This window comes from Gavialis gangeticus, unplaced genomic scaffold (genome assembly GCF_001723915.1).
Source record: "Gavialis gangeticus isolate Ggan-Ray unplaced genomic scaffold, GavGan_comp1, whole genome shotgun sequence".
Classification (NCBI taxonomy): Eukaryota; Metazoa; Chordata; order Crocodylia; family Gavialidae; genus Gavialis; species Gavialis gangeticus.
In genome coordinates, this window is record NW_017728991.1 from 3,633,508 (window position 1) to 3,642,433 (window position 8,926).

Genomic DNA, 8,926 nt, shown 5'->3' on the forward strand with positions numbered 1-8,926 from the left:
TACTTCTAACAAGTTGATTCCTGACCTCCCCCTGAAATCCGTAAATCTTTCAAAAGAACAATATTCCCCACAACCTGGTGCAATCAGACAAGGGTGAAAACATCTAAAAGCCTAAAATAAATGGAACAGAACTTTTTTGGTTTGTTTGTCTTGTGCTTCTGTAAAATGGCCCTTTAGTGCCACCTTGCGGAGGGGAAAGATAATTGTGCATCCTGGTTTCTCATAGTACTCGCATAATCATGCTAATATTGATTGCTGTGGTTAATTAGGATCCTTTGCCATTGTCATGTTAAATATCAGTGTGAAACTGTCAGATTTTACTGATTTTTGGGGGGGGGGGGGGGGGTTAAATATCATTAGGAGACCGGATGCAATGCAAAGCACGCTCTTTGGTCCTTAGGAGATTAAGACCTTTTTGAGCACATTAGCTACAAGCAGGGTCAAAAATAGGCACATTGTACTGGTGTGACCAAACCTCTGTCAGAAGGTGTGATGTGTGATTAATGAACGAATTCCTCAGCAGAATAACTAGTCTAGCTACATGATGGTTAAATGGAGCTGTATCAAGTAATCTGCCCATTGTTCTGGGTGACGTTGCATCCTAATCCACGCCACATATGACATAGTGATTGGATCACCATGCAATGAGAAATTGAAGAGCAGGTGGGACAGATGTTGTGCTGGACGGAGCTTTTTTTTGCCTCAAACAGCTAGCATTGCCTTTTAACGTTATGCACAGTGCAGTACTGCATTACAGCACTTGACCCACTACTTTTGACAGTCATTTGGCATGATCTTTTTCCCTGGGCATGACCTAAATTCCCTCAAGTTGGTATAGTTTAGTGATTCTTATGCTGGAAATTTCCTCCACTTGACATGGGATACATGTGTGATGCAGTAACATATAAAGGGTGCATTTCTTTCACTCTTGCACTATACCATACTTTCTTATGGTTTTGTCAGGGCTGACCAGGTCATGTTGCTAATAGGTTCAACAATAAATTTGTATAGGATGGTTTGGATAGGGATGGTCCTGACTCATGCAAGGGGCTGTAAAAGATGATGACTGGAGGTCCCTTCCAGCCCTGCATTGCTATGATTCTATGATATTTTAACAACATCTCTATTGTTAAGATGGCTGGCAGTCTACTGGCCTCATACCAGTGCCTGGGGGGAAAAAATGGCTAAACCAGGAAGTATCAACCCAGGTCTTGATTCATAACTCAGGCAACTCAGCACCCATGAATAATGAAACCTTGTACGTGCAATTTATGAGGATGTGTTCTAGTAAAGAAAGCTTGTGAGGTTTAAGAGAAAAAAGCAGAAAATAATGTTTAAAGCGTCAAATAAATAAATCAAAGGCACTCTTTGCCATGGGGCAGGACAATTAGTCAGAAAAAAAAAATGATTTTGCTTTCCACTTAAGCTGTAGTAGGCAAGGGGTAGCCATTTGCTAAAGATGGACTGTTCTAAATGCTTCCCCTGTGGATAAGCATTAGGACAATAACTGGGTCCCAGGCAAAGATATATATATAACTTTAGTGCCTTGGCTTTGCTATTATAAACTGTCTGCTTAGTTTCATTTCAAAACACTGGTGTTGGAAATTAATCATGGTTTTCTTTTGGTCGATACGTGTTTGCTCTACTTCTTAGCTTTTAATGCTTTACGGCACAGACTCTGAAGTGCATGCCAAGAACTGCATCACGTTGATATGAACTAAACTCTTGCAAATTCAAGCTGGCCCTCAAAATCCATTAGTGCCCTAGGAAATTCAGAAGTTGGAATTGTGGCACTAGAGAGGCAGCAATTTGGTTTACACATGTTGACATGAGGATCTCAGTTGCACCAGTTATGAGAGTAACCGCACTTGGTGATGAGTGAGTGGGTTCTCTAAGGGGGAATGGAAAAATCAGAAATGGACCCTGTGTGGGAGCAATACACTAAGGTGCTGACAGCTTAATGAATAACTTGACTGTTATGACAGTAAGACACCTTGCAGTTCCAAGAGCAAATATTTGAAATCATATGCAACGCAGGAAATGTATATATGTACGTAGAGAATACATGGCTTACCCATATCACTAACAGATGGTCTATGTTTTCACTTCAGAGGTTTTATTTTGCACAATCGTGAGTTACCGGAGGAGAGAGTGAATCCATAGCTTGCAATCTATTACAGTCCCCTTTTTATGGTGACCATATGGCTCAAAAGATTGGTAACAGCTAATTAAGTCATTCCCCTCTCGCCCACCCATACAAATCTGACCCTCACAGTATGGGTCCAGAAGTTGTAGCCATCTTGTATGGTGATCAATGTGGGGAGGTTTAGTCAGGTTCCTTGAAAATGGATCTGTAAAAGAAAAATAAATAACCTCGACAATTGTCTTTTACATTGTCGTTTTTGTGACGGTCTGAGGATTTGGCTGCACCATGCCAACTCTACTCACCTTTTACCCTGAGACGTGGTTTTTCTAAGTCAGGCCTGGGGCATGTTCACTGGGAAGTTTGCAAGTATCTGGCATAGTCATTGCCTGTCATGTATCAGGCATCGGGGAACTTTCCTTCCCAGGATGCATCAGGCATTGGGGAACTTTTAGGAATCGAGGGACTTTCCTTCCCAGGATTACCTACATGGAAATGTTCAGCTGCCTCCATACATACTAATAAAAACCAGATCACAGCTTTCTATAACAAAACTATCTGAGCAGGCAGTCTTCTCTGCAGCTATCTTCATGTCCCTTAGCAATGGACAAGCTTCTTGAGATGCATAGGTTTCGAATCCTTTCAGATTATTTTATGGGGGCTCATCAGATTTGCAAAACAGATTGAAGCTGGAGAATCTCACAATTTAAACGCAAGTTAAAATTTAAATTTAAGTTGATTTCAGCAGGCTGTTCAAAAAAGCCTATTTGTTTTAGCTTTGACAGTCTGCGCTGTGTATTAAAGAGAAGACGACTTCCTCATTCCACGAGTCAGAGCAATTATAAATGTGGACAAGCTTCTGCGGCTAAATAATGTAGTTGGAAAAATTGGTCTTTACAAGCTTTGGGGCATAAACACCCTTCTTCAGGCATAGGGAGAGTCTAACAGAGTTCATGTTTTCTCCTGGGTGGACTATAAGGTTAAGCCAATATGTAAAATGCAGGTCTGTGAAAATGCAAATGTGTGGCAGGGAAGATCAGATGGGATAGGAGTTAATGGATGCGAGACAGGTAGGTGGGAGGTAGAAAAATGTATGCATTGTTCACAGCGGGCATTATTATACTGTTCACAGTACACTATTCTACTGCGCGTTAGCATATCACAGGAAAAGCCGTACTAATGCACAGTAAAATTAGTCTACTGCACACTAAGCATTGCAAAAAAACCCCATTCTCCTTTGCTACTGCACATGAGTGTGGGCTAGAGCCTTTATGTAGAGGTATACATAACAGAAGTACTAAACTTAATACGTAGTTTACCTATAGTGAACATCAGAAAGTGCAAGAGCGTGGGGTTATGCAGCTCTTTCAACAATTAAGAAAGGCAGAGAGAGGGATCCTAGAAAAATTAAGATGCTTCCATAGCACAATAAGTGGAAAAGACTATGGCTGCTTAGAAATATAACACTGGAACATTTTAGTGCTGATTCAATTCTAATAAGTTGCACAGTAAAATTTCTAATGCTTCATTGAAATTCAAGCAGATTATATACAGCTTATTAATAAACATATGTAGTCAACATCCACAACCATATGGGGCATTTCTCCTTAAAACAATAAGCTGCCTTCCTTCCATTGTTTGCTCCCCACTGTCTCTTTTCTACTTGGCTCTTCCTTCATCATTATTCATGCCTCTGAATGCTTCTTTGGGAGGCAGTTTCCCATTCCTGCATGTATGATTTGGAAGGACTCAGTCCTCCGGGAGAGAAAAGTCCAGCCCAGGCATTTCATGTGAGACCAGCAAGCTAACTGTCTCTTGCTGCTGTCAGGACTAATCACTCAATGCAAATCAAGTCTCTGTGTTCATTGTAGCCCGAGGCAACCAAAATATCAACTGGGCTACAAACCAAGACTGCAACATCCACTTGCATCATGAATCAGTTCAATTAGGTGAGCAAATCAAGTGCTAGGTCAATGTGGTTTATAGAAACAGGAGTTTGGAAACTGTATTTCAATGATTAGTTTCACTTTATTTTTACAAGTCAGGTCTCAAAAAAATTATATACATATATATAGCCAATAATTTGCTAGGTTTGGACAAACTAATTGGGATAAAATAAGAACCAACCTGAAAACTTTACACAAAGCCCTTAACTGAATTTGAAACCTTGTTTTTGAGGTTTGGAAAAGTTGCGTCAACTTCTTAAAAGATCTCCAGAGTTCATGTTCACTCACTTGGTTACAGACCTGAAGCAGAAATATCAGATGCCACAAGGAAATCTGTTCTTACTCATTTGAAACCAGGGGGCATTGGAAATCTTGCAAGCAGGCTTGTTCACATGAGATTTCCAGACTGCTTTCTAGACCAAAGAAATGGGAATAAGTTCAGTGAAGCTTTGGGGGAAAAAGAAGCAAAGTTCCAAATACGGCGAATGCTTACGCTGCCTGAATGGCATCACCCAACTTTGAGTGGTGGCTGGGACCTCCTGGAGCATGGGTCCTTAAAGGTACTAATGAAGGATCAGGGCCTGCCTTTTTCTTCCATGTGTTGCCAAATGTACAAGCAAAGAAAAGTTCAGTTTTGCTACATTTCAAAATTCAACCATTAAATGGGCTGAAAAGGTTATATAGGAAGGAGTGGAATTAACAGAACACAGACTTAGAGATAAGCTTGTATTTAAGTCCTGCTCTAGACTAGGTCTGAAAAGGACAAAACTATAAAAGGACGAGCCCGAATTCTAGGAATTTGTTTTCTTGTACAGAATTAATGCAAAACCAGCAATTTCATTCAAACCAGAATATTAAAACATAAATGGAAGTGTATGTAATAAAAATCTAACGAAGCCTCCAGATGAATCCTCCAGGATTACTAAGTAATTAAGTGATCAATTATGACCAATGACTCAACTGTTTTACAATAAGGCAGCAGGAGTAAAATGCTGCTGAGTTTATGTTGGGTCCAGTAGGCTTTGGATCAGGATATTTTAGCCTTTGGGAAATATATTTATTATCCTTATTTTTTACCTATTGAATGAATTCTTTTTCTAATTAAAAGGGATATGAACAAACAGGACAGGAATTTCAAAATGTTCATTTCATTCAGTAAGTACTTGCACCACTTTCTTAAAATACTTCTCTGTTAGAACAAGCATAGTAGTTAAAATTACTATTATTGCATTTTTCTAAAGCAGGTACAACTTGTCCTTACAGTGCTTTTCACTAGAATACTACAGAATGCTCTTGCTATTTTTGACTAAATATTTGGCGTGCTGCTCTTCTTGCAATTCTGGCAGGAATATCAGTAATTTCACTGAATTGATCAGCCAGAGAAAGTTTGCTGAAGGCCAGCCTTCATCGCACAGAGTTTTTACTTACAGAGTCATGTTTCACAAACTGTGTACTGTAAGCTTCCCTTTCTCCCAATGGCAAGTGCTTAGTTTAAAACTCCCATAAATCTCATCCTAATTGCCTTGCCAGTGGTTCAGCAGAATGTAACTATGCGTTTGGCTTCACGGTTAATATCTGCAACAGAGCTTCTTTACTCCTGTTTCAATGGGCCTAGTGGACAGAAAAGTAGTTGAAGGTTTATGAAGTTCTGCATTTCTTTACATATTAATTATCCTATCATTACAACTGTGCATTCAGACATTTGATTTTTAAAATTTTCAGCTTCAGTCTCTAACATTCATGCACATACATGTACACGCACAGGAGCGTGAGAACTGGCTTAGACCATAGGTTCATCTTGCCCAGTCTCCTGTGTCAGAGTGGATGCTGAACAGGGGTTTGACCTGGGTTTTTCCGGTCCCGCTTGCAGCCTCCAGCATTTAAGGTCTAGGAAGTTCTCATTCAGAGGCTGTGTCTTTAACTCCCATGCTCAATAGCTACCGATGTCCCTTTCCTTGTGCAAACTCTTTTGAATCTGGTTAAACTGCCAGCTTCCACAATGAGCACCACATTTTAATTACACATACACATATAAACTGAACACACACTAGTACCTTTGTCTTTGTGGTGGTCAATATAGAAGGAATGCTGCCGGCTAACTAAGGCTTATGAATTAATCGCACCATGCCTCAGACTCTCAATTATAGGGCAGTCCAAAAGCAGCAGGTTTTCATGATACTTACAGATAGACTACCATGGGGAGCCCATAAAAGAATTGCCTCATCTCATAATATTTCAGTCACTAATACAGAGCTGAAGGGAGAATACCCAATTTTTGCAGCAAAACTGAAAAACAGCCAAAAATGATGTTATATATTTTAGTTACTTCACATAAAGGCTAAGAAGTTGGAAGGTGCCGGCTGAAATCTGATGGTTGATGACGAAAAGGTAGCACCCATTTGAGTTGCCTCTTCAGCTTCCATCTGCATCGAATCATTCACATCTACCATCTGTCTGGCATCATTGATATTCTTTCAAGGTAAATATTTTCATTCACTAACAGGTCGGGTAATGGGAAACCAGCCCATTCACACCATCTTAAGTAGGTGATATCTCTGTGTGTTTCTATAATAGAGTTTTGTAAAACACATTAGTACTCAAAACTTATTTTTCTCTCACTTACACTGGTTTTACACTGATGTCATTCAATTGACCTGTTAATCCCAAGAGGAGAACAATAGATACGGTGTTTTCAAATATGACCAACATTACAGACATCTGATTGTTTTTCTAACGATGTACAATTCCATGAAACTGCACGTTGGTTTTGCCGTATCACATATGGATTTAAACAAATCAAAGCCTTTCATTTCATTTCCTACCGAAGCAGAAGTGGTTAAAAAGTTATGGAATGAGGAAATCTATTTTATTTGTACCTTTCTCAGAAGAAGACTACTAGATGCAATGAGAAGCAAGCATTGGGTGCCCCGAGAAATGCGGCTTTCTGATAAGGACTGGAGTAGTACACAGAGAAAACAGGGCATGGAGATGGAAAAAAATTACATTGAATATTTTTTTTGAAATATGCAGCAAAACTGCTCACTATCTTTCCCTCTGAACAAATGAAGCTCATCCTTGTACAAAAAAGGAAAAAAGGCACATTTTCTTAAATTCTCTTGGGCTTTATTCATGAAAGATGTGGTCAGTTAGATATCTTTTATTAGACCAACTTAAATAGTTGGAAAAATAGCTGATTAGACTAGCTTAAATAGTTGGAAAAATAAGATTTACCCAACGAACCTTGTTTGCCTATGTCCTTAGACCAACACGGCTACACCTTATACCCCTGTAATATGGAAGATACCAAATTTTGCCCCTTGAAATGGAATTTTTCCAACTATTTGAGTTGGTCTAATAAAACATATTAGATTTACCCAAAGAACCTTATCTGCTTATGTCCTTAGACCAACATGGCTACAACCTACACCCCTGAAAGATGTGGTTGCACTTAGGTCAGTCTACCTTGGAGAGCATTCTGATAAAAAAGAGTAGACAAAACTACATATTCTGCCATGAAATCTGGGAAAAGCAAAGAGATGTTGCTACACTAGGCCACACGATACATAGATTTCAAAGACCAGGATGGAAGCAAATGCCAAGCAAATATTGCACTTTAAAAAAAAAAAGAGTTTATTGCTTGCCAATTGTTCCCACTTCTGGGAAAGTAGCAATGTGCATGCCAATGCATGCTGATAACTACACTCTCATCAGTGCATCATTTCCTTATTTCCGCTGTGTCTTTGACCTGAAGTGCAGGCAAAACATTATCATTACCAGTGTCTTCGAGGATGCCTACGCATGCTCCCTACAGACCAGAGAGAAAAAAGTCCACTTTTTGTCTGGGCAGGTATCAGCTCAAAGCTTGTCTTATCTTCACACCCCCACAAACCTCCTCATGTGGGACCAAAGTTATCACCACAGTACGGAGGGCAAACTCCAGTGTTCCCTTTTAGTGCTGATAAGAGGGGATGCATGAATTGCCCTTTTCAGCTGAGCTCACGGTGGGCAGCCAATCTTTATCTCCAGTCTTAAGGAAGGAAAAAGCAGAAGCCAGCTAAAAGCCTTTCTTTCCCGTATTCCCTGATATTCTATAAGTCACACTGGGAGATTAATATTGCAAGCAGCCTCTCCTCCCAACCCCGCCTGCAAAAAAGGGCCCTGTTGTGAAACAGCAGGCTGATAAACTGCAAAACAAAAACAGATGTGGAAAGAAGAATGGGTTGTGGGCTTTTTCCACCCTTCTCTTTTTGTCTTAGAAAAATCCTGGGGTATTTTTCCCCTAGCTAAAATTATTCACCCTAATGCTACCTCCACATTCATTGCACTCATGATGGAAAGGGGAGCTGGAAACAAAACGTCCTGCTAATTAGAGCAGTTTTTCTTTCTGCATCCTCAGTGCGTCAGAGCAGGACATAATTGCCTGTAAAATACTGGATTAAAAAGGCCAATGTTTTCTTCACAAATCCATTAGTCCCCCTCCAATGTAACCCTTTTTAAATGCCCAGATTCCCTTTTTTCTTACTTTATACTAACCCACCGATTGAAACCAATACATTTCCCTGAAAAGCTTCGACTTTGCAAGCAGACATGTTCCAATGTTCCATGAATGTTGCAAGCAAACGTGTTCCAACATAAAAGGTTCTGTCAAAAAATGATGATCAGCTCTAATTACAATTTTTTTCCTCCAAAACCCAGCAGTGAAATTATAAGGATGGAAGTAGAAAAAGGACTTAAAACATTTTATGTGAGGCTACCATTGCAGCTTCTTAGATAATAATACAACTGCAAAAGTTCCCCCCCCCCCCGCAATCAACATTTTAATTAATTCACTGGGAAG